The sequence below is a fragment of the Mustela nigripes genome, chromosome 3, assembly GCF_022355385.1.
Source record: "Mustela nigripes isolate SB6536 chromosome 3, MUSNIG.SB6536, whole genome shotgun sequence".
Classification (NCBI taxonomy): domain Eukaryota; kingdom Metazoa; phylum Chordata; class Mammalia; order Carnivora; family Mustelidae; genus Mustela; species Mustela nigripes.
Window position 1 is genome coordinate 98028910 of NC_081559.1, and position 12897 is coordinate 98041806.

Consider the following 12897-nt stretch of genomic DNA (forward strand, 5'->3'; position numbering starts at 1 on the left):
TTACCTTGATGAGTTTTACTTTTTTGACTGAGAATCTGTCAGTGGTATATTTCAGGAAGAAAGTTTAGTGAGCTTTAAGCTTTTAGAGGAGTTTTTATTTCCATATCAGTTTTCTTAATGAAATCGGTGAAGAATTTGCAAATTGCTGGAAACAGATAATATTAAATTGAATACAAATTTGATAACAGCCTTTCTTTGCCACATGGATTTGGGACTTCATATCCTTTCCAAAGTAAAGCATATTCATCATTATGAGTGTTAAACTGTTGGTTATACTAAAGCAACTATAGTGAGAGTGTTTAAAAGTCTACAGAGGGAGTATACAAACATATGCTCTTATATATGCCATCATGTAACTCAAAGCCAGTGAGGTGATTGGGGGTGCTCTTTAATAAAAGTGCTTGCTTTAAATTTGAGACTTGTCTGATATGGTTAAAAGAAAAGGACCAAGCTCAGAATTTGACTGTTCTGTTTTAATTTTAAGTAATGTTTATGCTATCCTCTTTGTTCTTATTTTAATATTCTTACTTACATGGAGACTTATAGATAACCAGACTTATAATAACCCAATGGAGGATTTATTTTATCTTGAAGTTCATCTGTGTGGATATTTTGCATCCTGGGGGGAAGTGATGGGCTACTCTGGAACTCTTTTATGGTTCATATACAATTTCATATCTTTTATTGAGATTCTAAAATTTGACATGACTGGCTTTTTATGATTATATTACTTTTGTTTTATATCTCAGGCTTTTGAAAATACTGCATAGACTATAATTTAAACATGTAATTTGTAGCAGTAAGTTTTTTCTTGTGAACTTACCTACCCTTGGTCAGTCTTTCAGTTATAAATAGACCATAAACTGAACTCCATTTATCTGCAGTTATTTTTTTAAAAGCAATGAGGAATCCAGGATGTATAAAATGATATGCAATTATACTTTCATCATATATAAATTCATAAAGTTAACTGAAATCATAAAAAATTCAAATTGAGATAATTTACACTATCTCTAATGGCATAAGCAACACCTTTCTGAGCATTGAATTTTTTGTACTGTGTCCAACTTTAGAAGTAAAATGTTGTGCTTTAGGTATAAGTTTTTTTGTGCGTGTTAGATTCCCACATCTGTCATTTAAGTAAGCATACCATCGCTGAACAATGACTAAACAGTACATATATGACACTCCGCATTGTGATATATAAACTCTGGTCAAAAATATGTGCTGTAGGCTAAAGTGGTATAGAATTACAAACTGGCTGTCTACCTTTGGGTATGTTTAGAAAACCATAAAATGACGAGTGGTTTTCTGTTTAAGTGTTTGAGGTCATAGGAATCAAATGTTTTATTTGCCCTTTTATTATTGGGTAAGGACAAATGAATGCTACTTTCTGGGACTTACAATCATTTCCCTTATTGGTGCTCTGGCATTGACTGCCCTCAGACAAATTGTGGAGGCAGAAAAAAATGTTTCTAGTGTAAGGGTTTTGCATCATCTTGCTGATCTTGCAGATGCTGGTTTTTTTTTTTTTTCATTCTAACTGCAGCCATTGAATTGAAATGAAAGGCATCATAAAAATTGGACAACCTACCACTTAGTAATGTATTATATTAATGGCTTAATGAAGAAATCTTGCATCAAAGCAATGGATGATTTGGTTAATTGTACAAGTTAAGTTCTTTTATGCTCCCCTCCCCCTTCCATATAGCTCTGGGGAGCAAAAGATGCTTGTGATGTTCATAAAGTATATAAAGTTGCAAGCAGTGAACTATTAAGGGAGTAATTACTTGAGTATTTTCCAATTTGCAACAGTAAAAGGGGATGAGTGGAAAAGCTCTGTTACTTCAGATTATGTGCTCAATTATGAAACATTTATGGCTTTTGGAATTTATACTAAAAATGGCTATCTATATTTAGGTAATGCATTAGCCTATGAAAAAAAAATATAGTAACAGCCTAAGGAAAAACCCTAAGATGAGAGGTTTTGGGAAAGCTATTAGATACTGGAGCTGAAAAGACTTTTTGCATTTTGGGAATCTATCTTGTTTTCAAGCATGATTTTTTTAGAGTTAATTTCCCCCTCACTCTTAAAGTTACTATTTGAAAACTTCAAACAAAACTCCCTTATGAAAGCTGATTGGCCTGCAGATAATGATAAGTGACCCACTTTGGGGCTTCAGAAATATCCAGATACTTAATAAGTTGTAAATTGTTCCATTTTAAAAATTCTAAAACCTCCAGGGACTTTCCCCCCTTACTTCACTGTAATAATCCTCTAGGGAATTGTTCCCCACCATTGCCAATGTAGTAAATGCTGGCTGTTCCTTCTCTTGACAGTTTAACTACTGCTAAAAAGAATGCAATGAGAATGAACAAAAATGAATTGCTTTGGCTAAAAATAGCTTTAAAGGCCAAAATATGTGGGAGGAGAAAGCCCAGGTGTGTTTGTGTGTCTTTTCCCCACCTGAAGTTTAAAAGTGATGATATCTGCAGTGAGTCAAATTTAGCGACTATTATCAATGAAGGCTGTTTGTGGTCACGGTGGTGGCAGAGCTGAAGAAGGAGGGGTTGGGAGGACTCATAATGGAATAAAGTGGTCAACCTTATTCAAATTGCTTGACTTTTGTTTTTGTCATTCTGGCCATTCTCCAGCTCAACCAGTCTCTGACACATTTCTCCTGATGTACTTGAACAGGTATGTTCCTATAGTCAAATCTTATAAGAGAGAACAGAGCAATGGAAGTCAAATAAAGGTGTCAGGTGTGTTTTCAGATCACTTTGGAGGAAATGTTGAATGCAATGCACTCATAAAACCCGCTCCCATTTCAGAGTTTGAAAAGCAATAAAGCTTTTCTTGAAATGATTACAAATCTTACCGTCAAGGTAGCAGCACTCTAAAAAAAGGATCTTTTACTCTGAGATCTGTAATGGAAAGTTTCAGGGACAATCTGGGAATGCTAAATACAGATCTAATCTTGGCTTATTATAAACTTCATTTCTGAAAATTTTCCCCCATTTTGGGCAACAAACTTGGCTTTATCTTCTCTTGGCTAAACTGAAAGCAAATTAAATCTTCCAGTCATATCTCTGAACTTGGTTTACTCCCCCCCCCCCCCGTGGAATTACAAATTTAGAACTTTACCTTAAAAAATGGAAATTTTTTCCTTCTTTCATATTTTAGTAGAAGTCTAGCACCCATGTATGTTTCAGGGTAGTAGAAGATTTGTCCATCCTTTATCCTTTCTTTGAAGTTGGAAGTTGTGTGTGAATCCTTAGGATTGGTGATTCCTGGATCAGAAATCCTGTGTATTTTATTTTATAATGGAAACTCCAAACTATGGTACACAGTATTTCTTTCCCTTTCCCATCTAGTGACCCTTTCATGTTAGTCTATTTCCCTTCTCCCTTTTTAAGGCCTGCCTGGGTTATTCTGTCACTACCTTCACACTCAGGTTCCTTGTGATCTTTGTAAAAAATGATCCCAGAAGTACCTTCTACGGGAGGAGTAGCTACAACTTTTTACAAAACATATTTGAAGGTGTGTTTAAGATTTTCATGGTCTTCAGAGTAGATTCTCTATGAGAAAATATGTTTCATGACAATTTTGACAGCCTTTTATATTGTAATATTAAAGTGTTATGCAAATACATTTTCCCCTTACCACCTCTAATCCACAGGCCCAACCAAAATTGTTGCGTATGAAACAGGAGATAAAATTAGGAAGTAAAAGAGAATGAAAATCTTCTCATGTGTGCATTCTATTTTATTAAATCTGTAGTCATTAGAAAATGACTTCTGTCTTTAGCAGTTGGTATTTTGGATATGACAATGTGATGAGTTGGTGTGGTGACACTGGTTTGGAAATGTACCAGGTGGCACTAATTTTTACTGGTTGGTAATTCCACACTTCCAGCTTATAGGATGGGCACCAGGTCTGTATTTCACATGGTGTTGCATTTAGTCTTAAAGAGTATTTCATAATTACATCTACAAAAATTTAGAAATATAGAGAGTATATAAGAAAAACTCCAACTCTTTATGTCATTACAATGTGCAAAATGTACTGCCCCCCAATTTCACTCTTACATGAAATTCTAAAAGCAAAAGTTATAATATGCTTCTATATTGTATTTTGTCTTAGAGAGTCTCCTTGGTCTTCAGCCTAAGGACTTTAGTCATAAGGAAAAAAAAAAGAAAAATTTTATTACGTTATGATCTCAACACAGACTCAGACACACTCAAGAAAGAGTTATCATCTGTATTCAGTAAACCCTACAGTTCCATTTGGCAAGGTACAGATTTTTCTTCAATGTTAGGAGAATGGGCCATTCTCTTAAGTGGTGATATTTGAAGCCAAAAGAGAAGACTTACAAAAAATTAGAGTGAGGAATATCGTGTGTGGAAGAATTGTTTTCTCTCTCTTGGAAATGGTCTACATCCTTTTTAATTATTCTGACACAGCTTCCTCATATGGTTAAGGCAAAAATCACAGCCTGTGATACACATGAATAGGACCACAAGTTAGAAATTCTGCTGATGACCAATTTATTGTCATTTACAATTTGCATTTATGCCAAGAATTTACAATTTAAAAGACTATAGGATAATTTTATTTCAAATGACTATAAATCATACTGTTTTTAAAGGAAGCATTAAATGTTTTTATTTTATTTTTTTAGTAAAGAGTGACAATGTAATACATTTGGCTACTTTTGTTTTACTCACTTTTTTCTTAATAAAATACATGGTTTCCCCTGCCACTTTGAGATGGGAAGTTGGGGGAACCAGGTGGTGGGTATTAGAGAGGGCACGGATTGCATGGAGCACTGGCTGTGGTGCAAAAATAATGAATACTGTCATGCTGAAAATAAATAAAAGAAAAAAATACATGCTTTCTTTTCTTTAACTTGATATTTAGTGTTTGAATAGCAAGTTTTACTTCGAAGAGGTATTGTTGTATAATGCATTTCTAGGAAAATTGCAACTATTTCAGAAAATAGTATTACTTCATTTGCTTCTTGGAAAAACAGGTGTTAATAATTTTCTGGAAATTCTTGTTTTGGTCAGGCAGCAAAGATATTCCTGATGACAACTTTGTGATGACAAATCACTAATTTTCACTGAAAAGGCATGATTCTACAAATATAGTATGGATAAGATGCTATATTTCTATATAAGATAAGATGGTGCTTCTAAAAATGTGGTCCCTGGGCCAGCATCATCAACATCCCCTGTGAACTTGTTAGAAATGCAAATTCTTGGGCTTTAACCAGACCTTGTCTGTTAGAAACTCTGGGGGTAGGGACTATCAACCTGCATTTTCACAAGCCCTCTGGGTGATTTAGTGACTACTTAGGCTTCAGTAACCCTAAGCTAAAGAATTACAAAATAAAACAAACTTGTTCTGTAGTCTGCTTATAAGAATTATCTGTGTTTATGTATCATGGATGGAGTCTGAACAACTTCAGAAGATACATATGATCATTTAGTAACAAGCATTCTGTGAGAGCTGAGATCTCTTCAGGTCTATCTCTTTTATCCCTCACAGGGCTTTCTTACTACAAAGCCCTTCACACAGTAGACTTCGAATATACATTTGTTGATTATTAAGTGACTGGTAAGGTCTCTCAGTTCTAAAGTGAGCTAAATAAATATTTCAGATCTTGTTTAATCGGTAATATTTAATTGGGAACCTCACTATGTCTTTTAAATTCATAGCATATTTCTTCAAAGTAAATGTATGGACATTTTGTTTGGCTTTCTATGGTTCCATTCTCTGACTTGGTTTGAGGCCATTTGATAATCAACACCTTTTGGTAACCAGGGAGATAGTCACACTATATAGAGAGTATGTTGGAAAAGTTTCTCCCTTCTTGCCAGCTTCATCTGAAACTTGGCAAAACAGTGGTAGCCAGGAATATTACCTTAACCTTCCTCCTCTCATTTATTAATGTTCTTTAGCCCTTGGATATGCTCCAGGTTGGTAGGATACAATTGGAAGCAGTATAACACAACTGAAACAAAATCAATCATTTTTAAACCTGACCTCCCCTGGACAGCCATAGCATGGTGTTACACAAGCAGAATTAAATTTAAGCTGGACATTTACATTCTGAACAGGCTTATCTCTTGGAAATTTTTCATAGAGCTCATGTTATTTTTATTTTATTTTATTTTTTTACAATTAGGATCGGGAAGAAAGAGCAAATGCATGAAGCCTACCCCACTACCTTCAAGGAGGCTTAGGGCGGATTGGGTAGGTTTTCCTTTGGAGGGTCATCCTTAATTTGAAATCCCGTTCTCTGTGTACCACAACAGATCATGTGGCCTTGGGGAAGGCAATTAACCCTGTTCAGGCTTTTCTTCCCACTAACAGAAGGGCAATAAACTTAAATTATCTCCCCAAACAAAAATGCTATGTAAGTGCTTTGTATTATAATTTGTTCTAGTAGCAATTTTTAAGGGATATGACATTTTCATAGAGAACTGTATAGTGAGAATCAATTTTTATGACATAAAAGCTAAGAATTTTATTTGCAATTATTATTAACTATAATGATGATAAAAACTCATTTTGAAGTCACCAGGGAGCTGAAAAGTATCTTCTAATATTGTAGTAACATCTGCAAGATCTCATCATGGATCTTTACCAGGAAGGTAGGGGAAGAAGAATATTGAGTTTAAATGCTATCTAAAGGACTGATTAATTCAATAAAAAATGCAGTTACTCATCCCAGTGCTTAAATACAAAAATGGAAGCTATTGAGAGTAGCTGCATTGGTCAATGAATTGAGGAGAAATTCTTTTATACTATGTATAAGAATTTCTGCTAACTCTGGACTCATTGTTTCCTTTGCTTGATCTGCCCTTCTACCCAATTGTCCTTTTAATAACCTCCTATTTTTTACTTCAAATCGCAGAGTTTTCTCAGTACTCTGATTCCCTTGGGCAGTAGTAAGGGTCTCAACTAGTCACCTATGTTCTCATGCAATCTCCTTAGTGCATGCTGAGTTGTAATTATTTGTTTCCATGTAAGTCTTTCTGCTAACTCTTAAAGGGTTTCTGTCTTTTACTTTTGGTGATTTTAGTGCCTAGCTTAATATCTAGTGAAAGCATGCATTCAGTTAAGACTCTTTGAGTGAATGAACAAAGGGGGCTATAAACTCATTAGTCTTCCCAAGAGATGCAGTCTGACCTTTGGGTTCAGAGACATACTAGTCCTCCTTGACCTAAGCCAAACTGAATATTTTACTTAAAGTATGTAAACAACATGTGGAGAGATGACACAGGGACCTTAAGGATTGTGACAACAGATATGCTAATCCCCTTGAGGAAGAGTGGCTTCTGTAAGTCAAAAATAGGTTTTGCATTATAAGTGTCTTATATAATAGGGTTGGGGAAAGTCTGTACTAATAGAGACAATCTTTGCCCCTCTGTTTTGGAACCTAAGTTCGCATAGCAGATCCAAGTTAATGCTGACTGTAATGGATGAGACCCTATTGGGGAACTGTTGGCTCTGGCCCTATAGTGAGGCTCTTTCTCATCAGAAACCTTAATTCCCAAGATGAATCACTGCTGTTGGATTTAAAAACACCACTTTTCACAACTCTGGCTTCCAGGATTTTGCCCTAAGAAAAATGGACTCCACTTTATTTTAATGGAAAGTAAATAGCATCAGAGTACTTACTGTATTTAATGAGATGGGCCCTTTACTTGAATAATTGTTTTTGAGACAGTAAAAGAATTAGGGTAGAGAAACTATGCAAGGCCTGTATTCTTGACCAAGGAAGGGCAGCTGTAGTAAAATCGTTCATATATATATATATATATAGATAGATAGATATAAATATAGATATCCTCTGTAGGAAATAAAATGGAGTCAAGCAATGTTGACTTTGGTTGATGAGTGAGCGCACATGGCATGATGGATAGAAGCTTGGACTCACTCACTCATTGTTTCCGTCATTTGATATTTACTGAAAGAAGATTCAAATATGAATAGAGCCATGTTCTTGCTTTTAGGGATCATAGCCCAGGATGCAAACAAATACTATTACAGTATATAATGATGAATGCTAAGAGGAGTAAATATAAGGTTTGGGGGGAGGCATTTACAAAGCTCCAAGCTAATGCTGTATAGAGGTTGGATTAATAAAGAGAGGGGATGAAAATATTTCAGACACAGGGAAAACATGTGCAAAGGATAAAGAAACAAGGCAATGTAACTGTCCTGAAACATTTATTAGTTGAGTGTGACTGTGTTACAGAGTACAAGTGATCAGGAGGGGTGAGGAATGAGTCTGCAAGTACAGGTAGGATCTGGACTTTGTACTGTCTTTCAGAATTTGACTATACTCTGAGGAAAGAGCTTAAAACCAAGAAGTACAAAGACAGGATCTAAATTTGGGACCCAGTTCTATGGCCCTGGGAAGCACTCTTAAAGTTTGCGTCTTTAGGTTGAAATCAAAAATGGTCACGTGCTCCTGGTCCATCTTTTAAGATGATCCAATTACTGTCTGAGATATTATTAGCCAGACAGATGTTACTGAAGGTATATCTTAATAAGAACAAAAGGTTTTTCAACAGCTTGATTTTATACCACCCACTTTCATGAATGCTAATAATAGCTGGTCTTTAAAGGCTCTAATTTAGTGGTACCATTTTAATCCAAAAGAATCTTCTTTGACTAATGACAATCATTGCACCATACAAAAATTTTCCTCTTTAGTATCTGGATAACCATTTTCCTGGTGTATTGGTTGCTAATTGTCTTTTGAACAATACCAGTGCCACATAACTGACCTCTGTTAGTGGCATTAGATTTAAGCACCAAATATGCCTGAAAATTTCAAATGTAGAGGTGAGGAAGTTCTCCCTTTCCTAGACTCCTAATTACATAAGCCGTGTGTTGTTTTTGATACAGATGCTTTGGGTTTCTTGAAGGATTAGTTCCAAGCGTCTCCCTCAGTATTTCACAGCATCTTTCAGAAGAGACAGAAAATACTAAAGTACACTTGATGTGCAACAGTTCTGCAGCCATAGAATTTTAAATGTTTTGTAGACATACTTTATGCTAGACTTTTATTTTGCAGACAAGAAAGCTGAGGATTAAAAAGAGAAAATACGGGTGCCTGTCTGGCTCACTCAGAAGAGCGTTCGACTCTTGATCTTAGGGTCATATGTTCATGCCTCACATTGGGTGTAGAGATTACTAAAAAAATAAAGTTTAAAAAGGGAAAGTAGGTGAAAAGAAACTTTTAACAAGAACCCCCTCCCACATACACACCCCTCACAAAATAACAGAAAATTCTGAGTTGGTTAAAGGAATCAGAAAAAAATGATAATTTCACAAAAAGAGCACTTCGAGTCAGTTAACTCAGTGGCCAAAAGCATGACCTAGGATTCAGGCAATCTGAGCCATTCTCCTTTGTCTCTCTCAGACTATCTTCTGTCATGGTCATTACATGGTTGCTCTTGTTCCACAACTGACCTGCAGAAATGACACCCAAAAGTGTTCTGTGGACAAAGAGAAGTTTCTCTCTTGAGTTTCATTTTAGGAGCTCTGCACAGAGTTTCCCTCAACTCTTGTTGCCTAGAATTAAATCTTACACGTATTTTCTGTTCATTATAGTTGAACACACACGTGGAAAGCAGGGAGGGGGTTATCCAAATAAACATGGGGTTCTCTTAGAAGCAGTCAAGGTTGGGTGGTTTGAAGGGAGAAAACCAAAAGGATGTACCACCGTGATCTTCAATGGGCATTTAACACAGCACACTGTGAAAGACAGGGAGTGCCATGGTCTGAGCATTGCATCAACAATGATGTAACAAGATCAAATACAATATTGTCTCTGCCTCATAGCAGAGACTTTGTCTTGACTTTAGAATGAAAGGACAAGAAGAGAGGATCACAGTATTATCTTATTCAGGCAGGCTTTTCTCCTTTGATACCAGATGACTCTGTGTTCAGTTGATTTTGCTTTGTATTGTCATATGCTTGGGGTTTTTTGTTTGTTTCCTTGTTATACATATCCTTGGGCTTTCTTTCTTCTGGGGGATGATGAGTTTGGGGATGATGAAGTCAAAGGATAGTGATACTCTCCATCAAATAATTAAGGTTGCTCAGGGACTATCACAGTGACCTCTTCCCTGGTACCTCTAGGGACTTGGAACTCTGAAGCCCTCAGGAGCATTTAAACACTGAATGCCTCAGAGGTTAAACGGTAACATAAATATTACAGCTAGATGTAAATTGATATTATGGTAACTGGAGAGGGCATGCGTCACCTAACGGCATACCAGAACAAAGCCTTACTCCCCTTCCCAAAGAAAAAACCCAGAGGGATGTTTAATGGGGAGATGATAGAAGATATGGGATCCCACCAAAAATATTTTTAGGGGGGTCAGGACATCTGGTCGTAACTTCGAGCTGAGTGGTGTTGATAAATACCATGGATTTAATTACCAGATGTTGAATACCAACAGACTGTGTCTCCTACCCAGACCTATCCCTCTCCTTCTATTTTTAGATGCTGCTCTGTACTGAGTATTGTCATTTAGATGTCCAGTAGACACTATAAACATACTATATTACCATCAAGACTTTTGATCCTTGCTGCCTACCCGTCTCAACTCACTTCATTAAATAATACCAGTATCTTCTTTTCAGAGACTCAAGCCAGTGTGCTTTCTGCCAAGATTCATCTTCTTCTCTTCCTCGGTCAGTCTCTCAGAAAATCCTGCCCATTATACCTTCTAATGTATCTTCAGTCTTACCTCCATATCGACCTCCACCCCTGTCACCCAAACTCCGTGCATACCTACCTGAATTATGGCAAGAACTTTAGTGGGCTCCTGGATTCCAGGATGCTTTATCACAATTCATTCTCCACTCAACAGCCAAGTGGTGATTTTAAACTTCAATTACTTTGTACACCTGGTTTAAACCTTAACATTAGAAAACAACCCGAGCCTTTACCTTACCCTGACAACCCTGCATTATCTGGCACCTGTTCTTCTCTCTGACTGTACAGTGTCCCATTGTCTCTGCTCCTGCTCTACCCCATGACTCTTCTCCAACCAGTGTGGTCCCTTTCTGACTCTGAAACAAGCCAAGCTCTTTGCCAGATGAAGGTTTCTTTGCTTGATGTTCCCATTCCCAGAGTTACTCTTGTTTTCTTGTCACTTCTCATAGCACCTTTCTGGTTTCAACTCAGGTCTTCTCTGATGCACACTGCTCATCTTGGTGGGGTCACCCCTGTGTCAGTGCTGCAGAGGGTCCTAGCCAGAGGTGGTAAGCATCTTGCGTGATGAGGATTGGGCTGCTCTCAAAGTCTCTAAGCCACAGGTGAATAAAGTGCTTTTTGCTCCCTGAAGGCTTTTATATTTGTTATATTTCCTATCAGAATCCTGATCTGTTCAGGGTTTTATTTTATGAAAGAACAGTTCTGTAGTCTAGTTTCCAATTCTATCCCCAACAGTGTGTTATTTCAACAAATACTTATTGAATATGCAATAAATGCTATGTTGCATAGATGATGCAACATATACCAAAAGGCATAAGACCCAGAGCCAGTCTTTAGGAAGCATATAGTCTAGCTTCTTTTCTCCTCTCTTTTTGCCTGGAGTGAAGGAGGAGGACAAGAAAAACTAAGTCATTGGTGCAAATGGAGTGTGAATGTGCTCTGGTAGATCAGAGAAGGGGCACCTTACTCCAACTTGCTGAAGGGAAGAACATTTGAACTGAGAATTGATGGGCAAACAGTAGTGCTTTTGGTGAAGAATTTGGGGATAAGGGCATTCCAGATGGTGGAATGTGTAAAAGCATCCATGTAAGGAGGAGCATAGTACCCCTGTGATCATCATCATTATCACCATCATTATCTCTTCTTTATCCCTGGTAAGTGCCCACACCCCCCCAATACACACAATTCTAGCTGCTTTTAAGTCCACAAAGACTTATCAGAGAAGGGGTTGTTGTTATATAAGTGAGGATATTAATTTGCCCAAGCTCTCAGACGGAAAACGGTGGGACTCCTACTTAAACCCAGACAAGTTGCTACAAAACTCAAGCTGAGAGCTTGGATTTCCGGGCTCCTATGTTGATGTTCCCAACCACTCAAAGGAACAGTCAGGTTCTGTTGTCCAGAGTCCTTTGCCATTATAAGCCTCCCATCATCTTCCACAGGAATGCCCTGTGTCTCTCCTTTTTCTTCCCTGGTTTGGATTCACTTCATAGGAGTTCACCTCTTTTCTATATCTTCCCTCTCTTCTCCTGACCTCACTCCCTTTTTTCCAGCTCCAGGAAGACTCCTTGGATTGTGCTTCCCTGGGACAGCAACACACCCTTGCTTTTATATATATTTATCTTTTTATCTTCTTTCTCCACCTTCTTCTTTCTTATTCACTTTCCACCATACATTCCACCCACAGCAAACTACAGGCTTCTTGAGGCAAAGGCAGTATCTCATTTGTCATTGCTATTTTAATGTCTAATGCTGTCCGTATGGAATGAATGCTCAAAAAGCACTTGCTGAATGAATGAATGAATGAATAAGTAAGTGAAGCCCATCCTATGTGGGGAATATGTTCTTGCTTCAGATTATCCTTCATATTAATATATTCTTTCATTTGGTATATAGTCACACAGCTCTTATTCTGGCAGAAGATACAAGTATGTGAAAGAAAGCCAGATATGTTCTTGGTTTTTTCAAAGGATTTTCTTCCCTCAGTGTGTGTGGGTGTTTGTGTGTGTGTGTGTGTGTGTGTGAGAGAGAGAGAGAGAGAGACAGACAGACAGACAGACAGACAGTATGAGAGCTGGGTTTTAAAAATGTAAATATAACTGCGGTTGACTTATTGCTAACTTCTTTCATTAGAGTTTAATTGAAAAGG